The following is a 9,937-nucleotide window of genomic DNA, read 5'->3' on the forward strand; positions in this document are numbered from 1 at the left end:
AATCTCTGTTTCCTTGGGGGCATTCACCACCCCTGGCTCTTACAGTCTTTTGACTTCCTCTTTTGCAATGGTCTGTTAGCCATGGGTGGTGAGGTTTAATATAGGAGTCCTATCAAGGGACGCACACTCTGCAGTCTCTTATTCTCTACTTTTGGTCAGTTGTGGCTTTTTGTGTTAATCACGATCTCTTCCATGAGGAAACTTTGCTGGTGGAAAGTTGAGAGATGCATTAATATTCTCTCTATCCCCTGTTCCACTATATTTCCTGAATCTTAGGTGTAGAGGTTGCCTTGTAGATGTGTCACTTAGGCCTGGGCATCTCACAGACACTTAATCTCTGCATTTGACCAGTTGTGGAAATCTAATAGGCTTCATCTTTTGCAAAAATAAGCTTCTTTGGTGAGTGGTGAAAGGTATATTTGTCTGTATATATAATGATACATAATTAGCATACCATAAGAAATTACATTTGTCTAGGGATGTGACAAACATAGGTTTTTCTCTAGGATCCATGATCTCTCTAGCCATGTATATTTGGCTATGTTTACAGTACCACACATGAGGTCCATCCCTTTCAGCTGGTTTAAGTCCAATTACATAGCTGTTGATTACCTCCAGGATAAAAATGCCACAACTGCACCAATGGAGACGGTTTGCTGCACCAGTCATTGTTATGGTTATTAGGCTCTATAGCTGTGTTGGACCATTGATTGGATTTCTCCCTTAGCACTTTGCATAGCATCTTCTGATACTATAAGAGCCAGTCTTCACCTAGGACACTTCTAGGTCAGTTCCAGCTCGATTGTTCCAAGTCCTGTGTCCAAAGTATGTCCTGTCTTCAGCAATAGGGTTGTAACTTCAAGTTCTGGGAGGCAATCAAGGGCTGTGGCAGTAACCTGTGTTATTTTGGCAGTCTTTTTGACTACCCTGACCAACAACTTGAAAGGAGGTTTCTCCTGTCTGGCTCTATGTTTCTAGTTATATAGCCTTCAGATATACACATGCACGCATGCATGTGTGCATGCACGCACACACACACGTACACACACACACATTGTGTATTTTTCAATAGAATTTTGAATACATTTCCTTCTGTTTTTTTCACACAACCTAAGCATTATTTATGCCACCTTTCTCTCCCCTGCCTAATCCTTCCTCCCCTTCTCTAGTTAAAGAACTCCTTTTTCTCCATTTCTCCCTTAACACCTTTCCCCTTCCATTTCCCCCTCTCAAGCTTCTTCTTTCCCTTTACCTGCATGGTTCCTTTCCATTTTCCTGGCTCCTGAAGTTTTATCAGTATACATACTCACATATGAGGATCTGTAGCTAAGAGCCACAAACGAGAGAGAACATACATCATTTGTTTTTCTGAGTCTGTGTAAGTTTCTAGTTCCATTCACTTACCTGCAAATTTCATGATTTCAGTTTTCTTTACTGCTGAGCGGAATTCCACTGTAAATGTGCCACATTTTCATTATCCAGTCATCATTTGAGGGACATATAGGTTGTTTCCATTTCTTGGCTATTGTGAAAAGAGCAGCAGCAAACATAGCTGTGTAAGCATTTCTGCAGTGGGATGAGTCCTTTGGACATCTGCCAAGGAGTGGTATAACCAATATGGTAGAGTTCTTTTTAGTTTTTTAAGAGTTCTCCACACTGCTTTCCACAGTGGTTGCACTGATTTGAAATCCCACCTGCAGTGAATGAGGGTTCCCTTTCCCTGCATCCTTGACAACATTTGGTGTCATTTGTTTTCTTGATCTTAGCCAATCTGACTGGGGTAAGATGAAATCTTAAAGTAGTTTTGATTTGCATTTCCCTAATTACTAATAATGTTGAAGAATTTTATAGGTGTTTTTTAGCCCTTTTTATTTCTTCTTTTGAGAGCTGTCTGCTCAGATCCATAGCCCATTTTTTTTAATTGGGCCATTTGTTTTCTTGTTGCTTTGTATTTTAAATTCTTTGTGTATTTTGAGTGTTAATCTTCTGTGAGATAAATAGCTGGTGAAGATTTTATTCCACTCTGTGGGTTACCTCTTCACTCAATTGCTTGTTTTCTTTGCTGTGCAGAAGCTTTTTAGTTTAATGAGATCTCACTTGTCAGGTGTTGACTTTAATTCCTGGGCTTATGAAATCTAAGTTACAGAGTCCTTTCCTGCACTTATATCTTGTAGGATACTGCCTATGTCTTCTAACAGTTTCATTGATGCATGTTTCACATTGATGTCTTTGATCTATGTGGAGTTGAGTTTTGTGCAGGGTGATAGATAAGGGTCTAATTTCATTCTCCAACACATAGAGATCCAGTTTTCCCAGCACCATCTATTGAATGTTGTCTTCCATTGTGTGTTCCTTTGTCAAAAATCAGGTGGCTTAAAGTGCATGTACTCATGTTTGGTATGACTATAGCTCTGTAATACAGTTTGAGATCTGGTATGGTAATCCCCCCAGCATTGCTCTTTGTGTTGAAGGATGTCATGGGTATTTTAATTGGCATCACATTGAATCTATAAATTGGTTTTGGTATGATGGTCAGTTTCACAATATTAAGTCTACTAATTCATGAACCCGGAAGGACTTTTCATCTTCTTGTGCCTTCCTCAAGCTCTTTCTTCAATGATTGAAAATTTCCATTGTAGAGGCCTTTAATATCCTTGGTTAGGTTTATTCCTAGATTATTTTTTTTCTGAGGTTTTTGTGAATGGAAATGTTTTCAGGAACTCTTTCTCTGATTGTTGTTGGTAACAATTTGGAAGGTGATTTTGTATCATGCCACTTTGCTAAAAAATATTGATCATTTATAAAAGATTTCTGATGGAACTTTTGGGATTTCTTATGTGTAATATATCATTTGCAAATAGGGATAATTTGGCCTCTTCTTTTCCACTTAGTACCTCTTTAATTTCCTGCTCTTGTCTTATTGCTCCAACAAGAGTTTCAAGCATTGCATTGAAATGGAGTGGAGCTAGTGGACAACCTTGTCAGGTTCCTGATTTTAATGAAAATGATTCCAGTTTTTCTCCATTTAGGATGATGTTGCCTGTGGGTTTGTTGTATATAACTTTGATTATGTTAAGGTATGTTCCCTCCAGTCCAATTTTCTCTAGAATTTTTAATACAAATGCTTGCTGGATTTTGTCAAAGGCTATTTCTGCGTTTATTTAGATGATCATGTGATTTTTGTCTTTAAGTTCATTCATATGGTTATAGTTCATTTATTGACTTATGTATATTGAATCATCCCCACATCTCTGGAATAAAGGAAACTTTTTCATGGTGGATGATCTTCTTGTGTGTTTGTATGTGGTTTGTGAGTTTTTGTTGAGAATCTTTGTGTCTAAGTTCCTTAAGGATATGGGCCTACCTATGGTTTTCTTTTTCTTTTTTGAGTTTTCCATGAATGTATTTGTCATATATACTATTTTATTTTTCCAGTGTTTTAAAAATATTTCTATTGAGTTTTTATGCATTTCGTATAAAATATCTTAATCAAATTTAGACCCCTCCTCCTCCCTGCTCCCCCCATCGAGATTTCATTCATTCTGTCATGTATGATAAGGCCTTTCTGGTCAAGTATTTGTGCCCAGATGTCCCTCGCTGCAAGTTCATCTACTGGAGTCTAGTCAGCCATCTAGAATCTCTCTCTCAAAGAAGATCTACTTACCTTCACGCAGCACTAACCAGTTGTCAATAGTTCCTAGGTCTGCTGCCCATTTCCCTCATTCTATGCTGGATTTTTGTCTGATTGAGTTGGCATGGGTCTTGTGCATGCTGTCACCATTATTGTAAGTTCATATGAGAAAGTTGCCAGTGGCCTGAAAATCTGTTTCCTTTTGTTCATGCATCCATACTGGCTCTTACAGTCTTTTCACTCTCTCTTTTGCAATGTTCCCTGAGTCATGGGTGGAGGTTAAATATAGGAGTCAGATCTAGGACACACACTCTGCCGCCTCTTAGTCTCTAAAACTTAGCCAGGTGTGACAATCTGTGTGCATCTCACTCTGTTGTATAAGGAAGCTTCTTGGTGAGAGTTGAGGGATGTATTAGTATTCTCTCTACATCCTGCCCTCCTGTGTGCCATGAGCCTTAGGTGTTGAGGTTCCGCTGTAGATGTGTCACTTAGGGTTGGACATCTCTCGTATATATATTCTCTGTGTGTGACCAGTTGTGGAATTCTGTAATAACTTCCGTCTATTGAAAAAAGAACATTCTTTGATGAGTGGTATACAGTATACTTGTCTGTAAATATAGGGATCCATATTTAGCATACAGTAAGAAATTTCATTTGTCTAGAGATATGACAGAGATAGGGTTTTCTCTAGGATCTATGACCTCTCCAGTCATGTGTCTATACTTACAGTGCCACCCATGAATTCCCTCCTTTTAAGAGGGCTTTAAGTCCAGTTAGATCTGTTGATTATCCCCTAGGTAAAAATGTCATTACTGCACCAATAGAGATAGTTTTCTGTGCCAGTCATTGTGATTTTTAGGCTTCAGAGCTGGGTTGGATGGTTAACTGATTTTTTCCCCTAGCAGCTTGCATAGTATCCTCTAGAATTATGAGAGCTAGTCTTGAGGGAGAAGGCTTCCAGATCGGTTCCAGCTCCCTTGATCCACGTCCTGTGTCCAAAGTATGTTCTGTCTTCAGTAATAAGGTCTTACCTTCAAGTTCTGTGAGGTAATCAAGGGCAGTGGCAATAAACTGTGTCATTTTGGGAGTCTTTTGGACTACTCTGACCAACAGCTCAAAGGGAGGTTTCTCCTTTCCGGCACTGTGTTCTTTGTTATATAATCCTCATGAATACACAATGCACTTATGTTTGGATATTGTATGCATATTTTTCAGTGGGGGTTTGAGTTAATACATTTCCCTTTGACTTTTTACATCACTTAAGCTTTATTAATCTCTCTTCTCTCTCTTCCTGCCTAATCATCCTCCTCCCTCCCGAGTTTAAGTGCCTTCATTTCCCCCACTGATAATACCTGTCTTCTGTTAGCACCCCTCCCTTGAGTTCCTTCTTCCCTGTTAACTACATGGCTCCTTGTATGTCCTTTAATTCTTGCTTCTCAGTTGAATACCCATATTTCTCCCATTTCTCCTTCGGTAACATCTGTTTCCTACTGTCCCCTTCTTTCAGGCTCTTTCTTTCCGTTTATCTCTGTGCTTCCTTTCCATTTTCCTGGATCCTGCTGTTAAATCAGGTTATATACTCACTTATAAGGGGATTGGTGTTAAGATCCACAAATAAGGAGAACATTTTTGCTTGTTTTTCTGAGTCTGTGTTATTTCACTTAGTATAACAGTTTCTAGTTCCATTTACCTGAAATTTTACCTGAAAATTTCATGATTTCATTTTTTTCTTACCAGTGAGTAGAACTCCATTGTGTAAATGTGCTACATTTTCATTATTCGTTTATCAATTGAGGGACGTTTAGATTTCTCCCATTTTTTAAACTGTTGTAAAAAGAGCAGCAACAAACATAGATGTACAGGTGTCTCTCTATATTAGGATGAGCTCTTTGGGTACATGCCAGGGAGTGTCACAACTGGATCATATGGTAGACTCATTTTTAGTTTTTTACAAGTTCTCCACACTGCTTTCCATAGTGGTGACATAAGTTTTCATTCCCATCAGCAGTGAATGAGCATTCCCCTTTTTCTACATCCTCAACAGCATTTGGTATCTTTTATTCTCTTGATCTTAGCCAGTCTCACTTTCTTCCTTTGAGAACTCTCTGTTCAAGTTCTTAGCCCATCTTTTTATTGGGTCATTTATTTTATTGTCCCCACCCCCCCTTTTTTTTTTTTAGTTCTTTGTATATTCTGGATAGTAATCTGGATAGTAATCCTCTGTTGGATGTGTAGCAGGTGAAGATTTTATCCCATTCAGTGGGTTTCCTCTTTACTTTCTTGGTTGTTTCTTTTGCTGTACAGAAGCTTTGTGGTTTATTGAGTTCACATTTGTTCATTGTTGATTTTAATGCATGAGCAACTCATGTCCCATTTAGAAGCCCTTTCCTAACCCATATCCTGTAGTGTAACGCCTATGATTTCTTCTAGCAGTTTCAGCGTTTCAGGTTCAGGTTTTATTTTGAGGACTTGATTCATTTGGAGTTGACTTTTATGCAGGATGAAAGATTAGGTTTCAATTTCATCCTTTTATAGGTAGAGATCCAGTTTTCCCAGCACCATTTGTTTTTCCTCCTTTTTGTGTTCTTGGTATCTTTGCCAAATATCAGATGGCTGAAATTGCATGCACTCATTTTTGGGTCTTCTGTTGTGTTCTATTGATCCACGTGTCTGTGTTTGCCAGCACCATGCTGCTTTTATGTCTGTAGCTGTGTAATATAATTTGAGATCTGGTATGGCGAACCCCAAGTATTGCTCTTTTTGCCCAAGATTGCTATGGGTCATTTGCAATTTCTTATGAATTTTAGGATGGTTTTATTCTGGGTCTGTGAAAAATATCATGGGGATTTTGGTTGGCATTGCATTGAGCCTATAGATTGCTTTTGGTAAGATAGTCCTTTTCATATTATGTCTACCAATCCAGGAGCATGGTGGATTCTTCCATTTCCTGGTGTCTTTATCTCTTTCTTTAAAGACCTAACATTTTCTCTGTAGAGATCTTTATTGTCTTTGGTTAGGTTCATTCTTAGGTGTTTTATTTCTTTGAGGCCACTGTGAATGGGAGGGCTTCCTTGAATGCTTTTTCCAATTGCTTGTTATTGGTATATAGAAAGGCTACTGATTTTTATAAGTTGATTTTGTAACCTTCTACACTGGAGTATTGAGCTGGTCTGAGTGCAAGGAATCAGAATTCAATGGACAGGTCTGGACTAAGTGGGTCATATAGAGATCTAGGGCAGAAAGAGCATCAGCAAGCCTGGGCCCAAGGCTACAAGGAGACCAAATGCAGAAAGAGAGAGAGAGTGGAGCTTCTCAAGCTGCAGGGGAATTAAGGGGCAGAGGGAGGAATCTGACTTAACAGGGTAGTAGGCAGGTTGGTAGCAGGCAGATCAGGAGGTCAGGGGCAAGGTGGGGGTGAAGTTGGCCTGCGGATGGTCTAACAAACTACCCTAGAGGATTAAGCTAGTCTGGGTTAGGGAGCTAACCAAGAGATCTGAGGTAGAAGAGCAGGAGTGGGCCTGGGCCTAAGGCTAGAAGGAAGACGGGCTGCGGGGGAAAGAGCATAGTTTTCTTTCTTTGTTGTGTCTTTACCTGGTTTGATATTAGGAACAATACTGGATTCATAGATGGAGTTTGGGAATTCTCCCTTTGTTTCTATTTTTTTGAATACTTTAAGAAGTATTGGTTGTATATCTTCTTTGAAGACCTCATAAAATTCTGTTGTGAATCCATCTGGGCATGTGGTTTTAGTTGGAAGATTTTGTATTACTGTTTCAATGTCTTTATTTGTTATGGGTCTTTTAACTTGTTGATCTCTTCTTGGTTTAACTTTGGTGATTTCCATGAGTTTAGGAATTTGTCCATTTGTTTTAGGTTTCCAAATTAAATAGAGTAAAGGTTTACTTTATTTTAGTTTTTAAAACACATTTTACTTATTATTTTTATTTTAAATGTATGAGTGTATTGCTGCATGTGTGTAAGTGCACCTGTATCTTAAAAGGTCCATGGAAGACAGAAGAGAGTGCTAGATCCCCTGGAACTGGAGTTATGGATGGTTGTTAGCTGCCGGGTGGGCGCTAGGATTTGAACATGGCTCTTCTACAAGAGTGGCCGGTGCTCTTAAGTGCTGAGTTATCTCTCTAGCCCCAGAGTAAAGTATTCCCTTACAACATTCTGGATCTTTTTGGTATCTATTGTGATGTTTCCCCTTTCATCTCTGATTTTCTTGATTTGACTTTGTTCTTTCTTTTTTTGGGTTAACAGGGTTAATAAGGATCTGTCTATCTTGTCTATTTTTTCAAAGAACCAGCTCTTAGATTCATTGACTCTTTGTATTTTTTTCTATGTTTCTATTTCATTAATTTCTACTCTGAATTTTGTTATTTCTTCTAATCTGCTTGGTTTGGGCTTCGTTTGTCCTTGCCTTTCCAGAGTCTTGGGTTGTATTGTTAAGTCATTTATTTATGATCTTTCTGATATTTTAATATGGGCACTTAGAGGTATAACCTTCCATCTTAGGACTGCTTTTAAAGTGTCCCAGAATTGTGTTGTGCTGTATTATCATTTTCCTTTAGTTCCAAAAAGTTTTATTTCTTTCTTAATTTCTTCTTTGACTCATTATCATTCAGGAGTGTGTTGTTTAATCTCCATAAGTTCATGCAGTTACTAGAGCTTCTATTGTTGTTTAGTTTAAGATTTACTGCATTGTAGAATGCATGGGATTATTTTAAGGGTTTTTTTTTGTATTTGTTGAGCTTTGCTTTGTGCCCCAGTATATGATCAATTTTAGAGAAACTTTAATGGGATGCTGAATAGAAAGTGTATTCGTTGGTGCTTGGGTGGAATATTCAGTAGATGTCTGTTAGGTCCATTTGATATATGCTATCATTTAATTTTGTTGTCTCTCTATTTATTGTCCAGTTGACCTGCCTATTGTAGATAGTGTGGTATTGAGTTCACCTACTATTACAGAGTTGGGACTAATTTGTGTCTTAAAGTCCTATAGTACTGTTTTTATGAAATTGGATGCACCAGAATTTGATGCATATATGTTCATGATTGTAATGTCTTCCTGATCAATTGTTCCATTGACCCAAAAGAAGTGACCCTCTTTATCTCTTCTGATTAATTTTACCATGAAATCTATTTTGTCCTATATTAGAGTAACAACCCCTGCTAGCTTCTTAGTGCCATTTAATTGGAATAATTTTTTCTATCCTTTAACCTTAAGGGGGGTGCCTATCCTAAGAGGTAAGATGAGGTTCTTATAGACAACAATTAGACGGATTTTGTTTCTTAACCCATTCAACTAGCCTGGGTCTTTTAACTGAGGAGTTGAGGCCATTAATATTTTGAAATTAGTATTTTATTATTCAAAGGTGTGTATTAATTGCTGTCATTTTATTTCCTGTTGTGCTCTTTGTCCATACTTTACACCTTCATTTTTTTCTTTCTGTTGCCTCTTAGATATGGTCATTTTGTTCTTCAGTTCTTTGCATTGTTTTGAGTATGTTCTGCAAGGTTGATTTGGTGGACATGAATTCTTTCAGCATATTTATATCATGGAAGATTTTTCTTTCCCCTTGGGCTATGATAGACATTTTTCTGGGTGAAGTATTCTGGGATGACATCTATGGTCATTAAAAACTTGGAATACTTTGCTCCAGGATTCTCTGGTTTTTACAGTTTGCATTGTAAAGTCAGGTACAGTTCTGTTTTGTTTTCCTTTATATGTGTTATTTTTTCTTGAAGCTTTCAGCATTCTTTGTTCTGTATATTTCCTGGTTTTACTATGATATGCCATGAGGATTTTCTGTTCTGGTCTTATTTAATTGGTGTTCTGTGTGGTCTTCTATTTCTTTAGGTGTTTCTTTGTGGTCTTTCCTAATTTAGGTAAGTTTTCTTCAGTAATCCTATTGAAGATCATTGACCTGAGATTCTCCTCCTTTTTCTATGCCTATGATGTATATATTTGGTCTTTTCAGGGTGTCCCACATTTACTTCATATTCCATTCCTCTGTTTTTAAAAAAGTTTCCGTATTCCTTACTTGGGTGGTTCAGTTCTTTAACCTTCTTGCTCAGTCTTGAGGTTACATTTTCCCTTATAGTCATTCTGCTTTTGAAGCTTTCTTCTGTCATTTCAAATTGGTTATTGAGTTTTTCAGTTCCATCTTCATTTTGGCTTGAGTCTCAGTTTTCTTCAGTATTTCTCTCTTACAAATTCTCTTTTCAAGTCTTGAATTGTTCTTGTCATTTCATTCTACCATATATTTCTATTTTCTTGAGTCTTACTCAGAGTTTATTTCT

This window comes from Nannospalax galili, unplaced genomic scaffold (genome assembly GCF_000622305.1).
Source record: "Nannospalax galili isolate Female #2095 unplaced genomic scaffold, S.galili_v1.0 scaffold929, whole genome shotgun sequence".
NCBI classification, from domain to species: domain Eukaryota; kingdom Metazoa; phylum Chordata; class Mammalia; order Rodentia; family Spalacidae; genus Nannospalax; species Nannospalax galili.